Source organism: Lycium ferocissimum, chromosome 7 (assembly GCF_029784015.1).
Source record: "Lycium ferocissimum isolate CSIRO_LF1 chromosome 7, AGI_CSIRO_Lferr_CH_V1, whole genome shotgun sequence".
In the NCBI taxonomy this organism is placed as follows: domain Eukaryota; kingdom Viridiplantae; phylum Streptophyta; class Magnoliopsida; order Solanales; family Solanaceae; genus Lycium; species Lycium ferocissimum.
Genome location: NC_081348.1, coordinates 68,657,679 through 68,666,965, shown reverse-complemented (window position 1 = coordinate 68,666,965; position 9,287 = coordinate 68,657,679).

Below are 9,287 nucleotides of genomic sequence, written 5' to 3'. Positions count from 1 at the left end.
ATTGACTCATGAGAAATCTTGTCAAAATATTTATAGAAACATAACTTTTTTCTTGTTTAAAATATTATATATAGCCATAATAAATAAAATAATTTTATTAGTTTTGTTTGGTAAATAAGGAAATTATGTGAAAACTAACAAAGAAATTAAAAACTTGGTAAAACATGGGAATGCTAGGCTATAACTCATTGTTTAATCCTTCTTGACCTATCCCATCTGTCACAATCCCACTCTGACACTTAGGCCGTAAGCGGTAGCCAACGAGCACCACCCTATTAGACAGTTAACGTCCAAGTCAAGTAGTCCGAATCCTAGTCAGAATATAACTCCTAATCCTACAAAGAATTGGTTAACTGTTTGTAGTCTTATGTTGTATGTAGGAGTCCTAGACTTGGTTGTCTCTATTGTGTATATATTACCTCCCGTATCAATGTAACAAAGGTGCAAGAAATAATATACTTCAAGTTCTGGACCGATCTTTGTGTTCTATTATGGTATTAGAGCCAATATCGGACTCGTCATCCACTTCTCATTCTCAAGCAATCACGATGAATTCTGGCAACCCGTCTTCTCCATCACCCCTCCATCATGCACATCATTTTATCTCAATCAAGTTAAATTCTTCTAACTACCTATTCTAGCAAACATAGATTCTCCCATTCCTTCGTGGCCAAAACCTTTACGGATATGTTGATGGCAGTATCTCGTGCCCTCCATCTCACATCTCGGGCAAAGAAAACAATGATAAAGAAAGTCTTGTTCCGAATCCAACCTATTCTCAATGGATTCAGCAGGATCAAGTTATTCGTAGTCTCCTTATCTAGTCACTTTTCGATGAAATAATTCCAGTTGTTATTGGGCTAGTTTGGGATGTGTTGAAGGCTGCTCTTTCCTCGCTTTCGAATACCAGAATTCTCAATCTTCATATGCAACTTCAAAATATGAAGCAAAATGATCTGAATATCAATCAATATCTTCATAAAGCCAAACTCATAAGTGATGAGCTAGTTGTTGCCGATCATCCTCTCACACTTTCCGATCATAATATCTACATATTCAAGGGCTGAAAAGTGATTTTAAAGATATCGTCACAACTTTATCTGCTCGGCCAGAACCTATCACATTCAATGAATTACATAACCTTCTTTTAAACCATGAGTTTATTCATGGTCAGGTCCTCTCATTTCTGTCTATCACTAGCTCGTCGTCTTCAGATCTTATGTCCAATAATGCTGCTGCTAATTTCAGCCATCGCTCTTTCCAGTCAGATCGCACCTCAAATAATAGCCCTGGTCATGGTTGCAATAATGGCCGTGGCAGAGGAGAAAATCGTGGAGGCAGATCAAATTCCTATCGAGGCGGCTCAACTATGGGGCAGCAGTGGTCTGCCATTGATTCACGCCCGTCGGCTAATGATTCAAGCCAAAGGTGACAAATTTGCAATGGTTTTAATCATCTAGCCCCGACGTGTTTCCAGAGGCAGAATCACACCATCAACCCTACAACATATTTGTCATATCATGCTCCAACCCCTATTAATCCGCAATGGTTTCCTGACACGGGGCATACTCATCACATTACTCCTGATCTCGCTAACCAACAAGTGGAAGACTACCGGGGAATGGATCAAGTTCATGCTGGTAACAGTCAAGGGCTCCAAATTCATCATACTGGTAATTCAACTCTATCTCTTCCTTCCAAATCCCTTCTTCTAAAAAACATTCTCCATGTTCCTTCTATTACAAAACGTCTACTCTCAGTTCAAAAATTTGCATGGGATAATAACGCCTTTTTTTGAATTTCATCCCTCTTATTTTCATGTAAAGGATCGAGCATCCCAAAGCCTTCTTCTTTCAGGTCGGAGTAACGGCGACCTCTACTCATTTCTCCTCAAGTCAACCTCCAGGCACGGCCCTTCACAGTCTCCCTCCTCCTTCCTTTTGGCAAAAACATCCTCTACTAGTTGGCACCTTTGGCTAGGGCATCCTCACCAATGTGTCCTTCATCAACTCATTAGGAAGCATAGTTTACCTTGTTCTATTTTTAATTTTAATCATATTTGTAGTGCGTGTCAACTTGGCAAGTCGTACAAGTTACATCTTCCAATTTCAATCTCTATGTTACAATTACTTTTTGTTGATGTTTGGGGACTTGCTCCCACCTTGTCGTGTGATGCTCACAAATACTTCCCTGTCTTTTTTGGTGATTATTCAAACTATACTTGGGGATTTTCTTTGAAACTAAAATCTGATGTCATTCGCATCTTCCACCATTTTAAACTACTTGTGGAGAAACAATTCAATGCACATATTAAATCCATTCAATCCGACTGGGGTGGTGAATTTCGTTCGCTTTCATCTATACTTGCAAATTTTAGAATTGCTCATCATATTTCTTGCCCGCACACTCACGAGCAATAAGGGAAATTTGAGCAAAAACATTTTCAAATTTTTGAAACCAGGTTAAGTCTCTTAGCTCATAGTTCCACTCCATCTCGCTATTGCACTTTGCCTTTGAAACTGTCATCTATCTCATCAATCGATTGCCATCACCCTCCATTACTGGACATTCTCCCTTTGAACTTGCACTTCACAAGTCTCCAGACTATTCCTTCCTTAAAGTATTCGGGTGCCTCTGCTTCCCATATATTCGTCCCCATAACAAACACAAATTCGACTTTCGAAGTGTTCTGTGCATCTTCCTTGGGTACAGCTTTTCACATCTTGGATATCACTGTCTTGATTGAACCTCTGGTCTTATATATATAGCCTGTCATGTGCGCTTTGGCGAAGCTTATTTTTCGTTTTCCCAGCCATCAATACTAGGTCCTCATCCCTCAATAATTTCAGCACCTCGACCTTGGGCGTCTTGTTACACAATGGAAATTTCATGTCGGTTGCATTATGAGTAAACCTAACGCAATCCTAAAGTGGACATAAATCCTGTATAATGTTAAGTAGTGTAGTTGATAACTTTAAGTATGTACCTTAAGGTTTTGGAGTCAAATGAATCGGCGAAAGTTCGTTGAAGAAATTAGAATTTGGAGTCATGTTTTGGGAAGATTTCGTATCATTTGAGTTATACATTTCTTAGAATCACCTTGAGAGGGAGGTATAGGGATCCTTGGATGGTTAATGAAGTTTTATACAATGCCAAGAAGGTTCCATAAGGATTGGAGGTCAAACGAATCGAAAAGAATGCGTTTTCGCGAAAACTGGAGTTTGTGGACCAATATGCGGCCGCAAACTGAGTTTGTTGTGCAGCATATTGGCCGCAAACTCATAAAAATGGTTGGCCTCACTGCCCAACCTCCTCCCCAAGGAGAGAAGGGGAGATTCGTCCGCATATCCATTATGCTGAGCCGCATCTCCACTGCAAATTGTAGCGGGGGGGAACGACTTTAAGACCTTTTTAAGTCCCAAAAGATCCCATTTTTATATCCACCCCCCACACTTATTTCCCCACATTATTAGAGAGTTCTTGGAGGTTCCGAAATATTCCAAACCCTTCCATACCATCAAGAGAGAAGATCAAACATCAAAACCTCAAGATAAATCCATGGAAGATGATGGTTCTTGTTTCTCTTCAAAGTTGTGATGAACTTGGTCTTGGAAGGAGTTGAATGAGGTGAAGTTCTTATATTATAAGGTATGTTCTCCATATTGTTATTATGATTGAGTTGTTTTAAAGGTTTAGTAACTCTGGGAAAGGAAAAGAATTAAAGTGGAGAAGTCATAAAGTGTTGAATTGAAGTTGATAACTATGAGGTGAACTTGAAAGGGAATTTTGGATTAATTTGAGATTAAATTGAAAATAATTCCTTGAGTATGGTATTTTTGATGTTATTATTGATGTTTGGTAGTTGTTTTGGAGTTTGGTGGAAGTCGATAAAATAAGAGAAGTGATGTCCAAATTCCGCTAGCTCGCTAATTACTCTAGTTTGAACTTAAGAGTGTTTTCAAGACTTAACCTTAGTATGAATCCTCTTGAATGTAGATTTACGGGCTTGGGAGGCAAACGTTAAGTAATTAAGGAGACGCAAAGGTATGTTATGGCTAATCCTTTCTTTCTAAAGGCATGATTCCCTTATTGTGAACCCATACATGATATCCATAATGTCCTATTTCCTAGAAATGCTAGAAACTCATAATTCTCAATTCTTATGATATTGTTGATAAATGTTCTCCATAATGATGATGATTCCATTTCTAGAGATTCCAAAGCTCATAGTTCTTGACGTTCTTGTGATTTTATTGATCTTTCTCATATGATTATTGATTTTATTCATTGTTGTTGATCTCACCTTATGGTAGTTATTCTTTCAAGGTGAGATCTAGCAATGATGATGATTCCATAATAGAAATCGGAGGTTTACGGACCTTACGTCACTCCGATAGGGTTGTAACATTTTATTTGGGCACTCATGCATGCTTTATACATATGTATATAGTTTCTCACACCGAGCCACGCTATAGTCGGCCGGGTACGGCATGTAGATGTGCACACCATTGCAGTGGGTACGTTATGATGTTACCCCGGACGCGGGATGCCTCGGACACGGGATGATATGATATATAGATCGGGCTGCACGTTCCGCAGAATATATATATATATATATATATATATATATATATATATATATATATATATATATATATATATATATATATATATATATATATATATATATATATATGGATGGATGTATATATATATATATGTATGTATGTATGTATGAAAAATGTTTTTTTTAAAAAGCTAAGCATACATGACATCCGCCTTAAGAGGCATCCAGATGTACAGGTTATCTCTCTTATCTCATGTTAATTACCATATCTTTATTATTTTGTTATTCATGCCACTCAGTACATTACTCATATTGAAGTCCTTTTGTTTGTGGACGTTGCGTTCATGCCCGCAGGTATGCAGAGAGACGGATCGAATCCTTAGGTGCTTCATCAGCGACTTCTCAGGAGCGCTCCATTTGCTTCGTGAGTCAGCCTCTAGGGTATTATTCTTTTGTGTATACATTTGGGCACGGCGGGGTCCTGTCCCGTCTTTATGATGTTATGTACTCCTTGTAGAGGCTCATAGATAGATGTATATAGTTAGATGCTCCATAACCTTACCGGTTCATATTTTTGTATATCATTTTTGGCAGCCTTGTCGGCTTGTACATATGGGCATAGTTGATGATGTTTATATAGGCGTGCATATGTTCGATAGAACTTGTGTCTCTTTAGTTTGTGGTAATTATGAGATAGCCATGTAGCTCACCTAGATATGATTATAAGAAGTATGATAAGAGGTGCTCGGTAGGTTAGCTCTGGGTACCCGTCATGGCCTCCGGTTGGGTCGTGACATGTTTTCCCCAGTCTCTCTACCTCCGTTGTTGCCTACCCCCTCCGTAGTCCCATCTCGCCAACCTACAACTTCGTCTAATGTGTCAATGGGTTCCTAACCTGATTCCCCATCTCCATCATTATCTAGTCCAAAAGATCTCCACAACCCACTGTTGCTACTCCTTCCACAACTAGTTCAACCACGGAATCGTCCAACACTTCCCAGCCCACTCCTGCTAACTCTAGCATCCCATCACCTCCTTAACGCACTCATCACATGGTCCTTCATCACATGCCACCCGCATCTCATTTATCCACTATTGACTTGTCATCTCTCAATGCTCTACCATCCACTGAGCCTTCCAGTTTTACCGAGGCCAATAAGCATAAAGGTCGGCGGAATGCCATGGCCTCTGAGATGGATGCTCTTCTCCGTAATAGAACATGGTCCTTGGTTCCATATAAACCTTCCATGAATGTACTGGGTAGCAAGTGGGTTTTCAGAATTAAGAGAAACTCGTCAGGTCACATTGAGCTTTACAAAGCTCGTTTAGTCGCCAAAGGGTTCCACCAGCTTGAAGGTCATGATTACTTTGAAACATTTAGCCCTGTGGTTAAGCCCGCTACTATTCATGTCGTTCTCACAATTGCAATCTCTAAAGGGTGGCCCTTGCGATAACTTGATGTCCAAAATGCCTTTCTCCATGGCCAACTTCACGAGCTTGTATTTATGGCTCAACCTACTGGTTTCGCTCACCCCTTATATCCCAATCATGTTTGTCAACTTCACAAGTCGCTCTATGGTCTCAAACAGGCTCCTCGAGCTTGGTATATGAGGCTTCATCAATTTTTTGTAGCTATTGGTTTTTTGCCCTCCAAAACTGATACGTCTCTTTTTGTGTATGCTGCCAATGATATACTTGCTCGTTTATGTAGATGACATTATCCCTCACTTCCTTGACTCTATCATCTCGCAGCTGGGCGCGGAATTTTCCATTCGTGACTTGGGTCTCTAAGTTTCTTTTTCGGTATTGAAGTGAGAAGATCTAACACCGAGCGGTCCCTCTCGCAGCAACAATATGCTCACACCTTGCTGTCCAGGTCAAATACGCTGAACTGCAAACCTGTTCGCACACCTACGGCTCCAAAGACCAAGTTGTATGCTGGAGATAGCTCTAACTTTGATGATCCAACCTTGTACCGTAATATCGTCGGAGATTTACAATATGTAATGCTCACTAGACCGGATCTTGCATTTGCCGTTAATAAGGTGTGTCAGTTCATGCACTCTCCAACTCAAAACTATTAGGCCGATGTCAAACGCGTACTTCGATATCTCAAGCACACTGTCGATAGTCATTTCTTCATTCCTAGATCTACTAACTTCTATCTCCAAGCTTTCACTGATTCTGACTGGGCAGGGTCCTTGGATGATCGCAAGTCCACAAGTGGTTACGTTATTTATTTCGGGAATGCACTGGTTTCTTGGCCTCTAAAAAGCAACGTACCGTTGCTCGCTTCTCTACTGAGTCTGAATATAAAGCCCTTGCCGATGCTGCTGCTGAGCTTACTTGGCTCCAAACCCTGTTTTTTGAACTTGGCATTTCAGTCGGCAGCCCTCCTGTGCTTTGGTGTGACAACTTAGGAGCTGCATATCTTTCCATCAATCCGGTATTTCATGCTCGCACTAAGCATGTGGAGATCGACTTTCATTTCGTCCGAGACAAAGTGGCGCAGAGGGACCTGTCTGTTCAATTTCTCTCGACGAAAGATCAACTTGCCGATGTTCTAACCAAGCCCCTAGCTATTGCCAGATTTGAATTTCTGAGCTCCAAGCTGAATGTCGTTTCCCCACCTTCAGCTTGCAAGGGGAGTATTACACAGTTAACGTCCAAGTCGAGTAGTCTGAATCCTAGTCCGAATATAACTCCTAATCCTACAACAATTGGTTAACTGTTTGTAGTCTTATGTTGTATGTAGGAGTCCTAGACTGGGTTGTCTCTATTGTGTATATATTCCCTCACGGATCAATGTAACAGTGTGCAAGAAATAATATACTTCAAGTTCTGGGAAATACCGATCTTTGTGTTCTATTACACCCCAAGCTAGGCAACTATGCTAAAAGCTACTAAATACGCGGAAGTAATGCTATCAATAATAAAAGTGTTCTCGTAAAAAGTAACTGAAATTGAGTATAATGTCAAATAAGAACACATAACCCCTAAATAATTCCTAGGTCATGAAGAAACTAAGAATCTGAGATACAAAGATACGAGATGCAGATCGAAATGAAATAAGAAAACTGAAAATTAAGATAAGAAAGTGATTTTGCCTTGAAATAAGAAAACTGAAAATTAAAATAAGAAAGTGATGTTGCCTTCATGGGCTGTGTTATGCTCTAAAGGAAATGAAGAGTCATTCTAGGAAAATTCAAGACGATATTTAAAGTCCGTGACAAGTGCCAACGTATGCTAAAAGTGAAATCAGTAAATTAGTTCATGAGAAGTTGCACAATAAAGGGTAAAACACATCTTTAGATTCATTAGAGCCTAAGAGAGCTTCCAGGGAAAACGAAAAGCAACCTAAGGTTGGTATTAGTCCCAATAGATGTTCTAGTTGGTTCCAAAGATACGGGTGCTTAACTCTTCACATATGAAGATAATAAAAAACTAACTCAATTAAGTACAATTTTGTCCCTTTGTTAGTTCGGGCTATAACCTAAGAGGCAAGAAGGTAAATCACGGAAAGTAGATCAACACAAGTATTTTAGTGGGAAACGTTCCTTGCTCAAGGGAGGAAAAACCACGACCTAGTCAGTAGGAATTTTTTCAAACTCTTCACTAAATCGAGCCCAACAAAATTTAAGGTTTACAATACCACCCTTATAACAAGAAACTGTTCCAAACAGTACTCTCACCTCTACCCTCTTAACGCTCAATAGTTCGAAACTGCTAGCTCCACTTCAATGATCCTACCAGTCAAGAAAGTTTCCTACAACTTAATTGTACACCTACTACACAATACTAAGAAAGGTAAATAGTGGAACGACAACTAGAACCTAACTTTACAACAAATGAACTGAATGATAAATCTTGATAAGTGCAGGTTCTTTGTTGATGTGTAGTTGACTCTCTATAGACTCAGGTGTTGACTCTCAAATCACTCTTGGACTCTCGTTGAATATTTGTAGTTAAGCTCCAAACCTTTCTTCGTGTTGTTTATATAGAAGTATAAGGAGATTGTTGTTTATTCCTAGTGTAGTAAGAGGATATTTTTGAGGGCTAGTTCAAGAGCTCAATGGACTAGCAGTTGTATATACTTCCACTTGGTTGAAATGAAACTACTACTCTTTCGACCAAAAAACTTTCTTTAAGTTTGAAAGGGGATGAACCTTCTTAGGTTCGAAAGATTGAATTTTCCTATTGTTTACCGCTGAAAATGATTTTAGGATTCTCAGTTGAATTTGTTAGAAATTGGGGTTAAAGACAAGTGGATCGTATCTGATCACAAACCCTTTTAGCTACTCTAGAAGAGCTCGGTGAAGATAGATAATATTGTAACCAAAGAATAGACAGCTAACGGAACAAGAATTATTAAAAAGTCTCGGGAATGGATCTATTTATTTCAAGCTGCTGGAGAGTAAGAATTGCTAGAGTTACAAGTGTGGGAGATGAGATGGGGGTTCCTTCCTCTAGAAGGCATATTTATCTCTGCTAACCCTAGACTTTCCAACCTAAAAGTACAACTGATGTGACGTGCTCATAGTTCTAACGTTCCTTCATGCTGCAACGTGCAGCCTAAGCCTGACAAATATGACGCGGGTTGGTGGAAATGGAGGTCAGCTGTGAGGAGTCCCCGGACTCTCTTGTGCCCGCTTGATAGATCCTGCCCTAAACCTTAGCTTCTTTCCCGGAACACAATCGGGACCTTTTTAGCTTGCAGGCC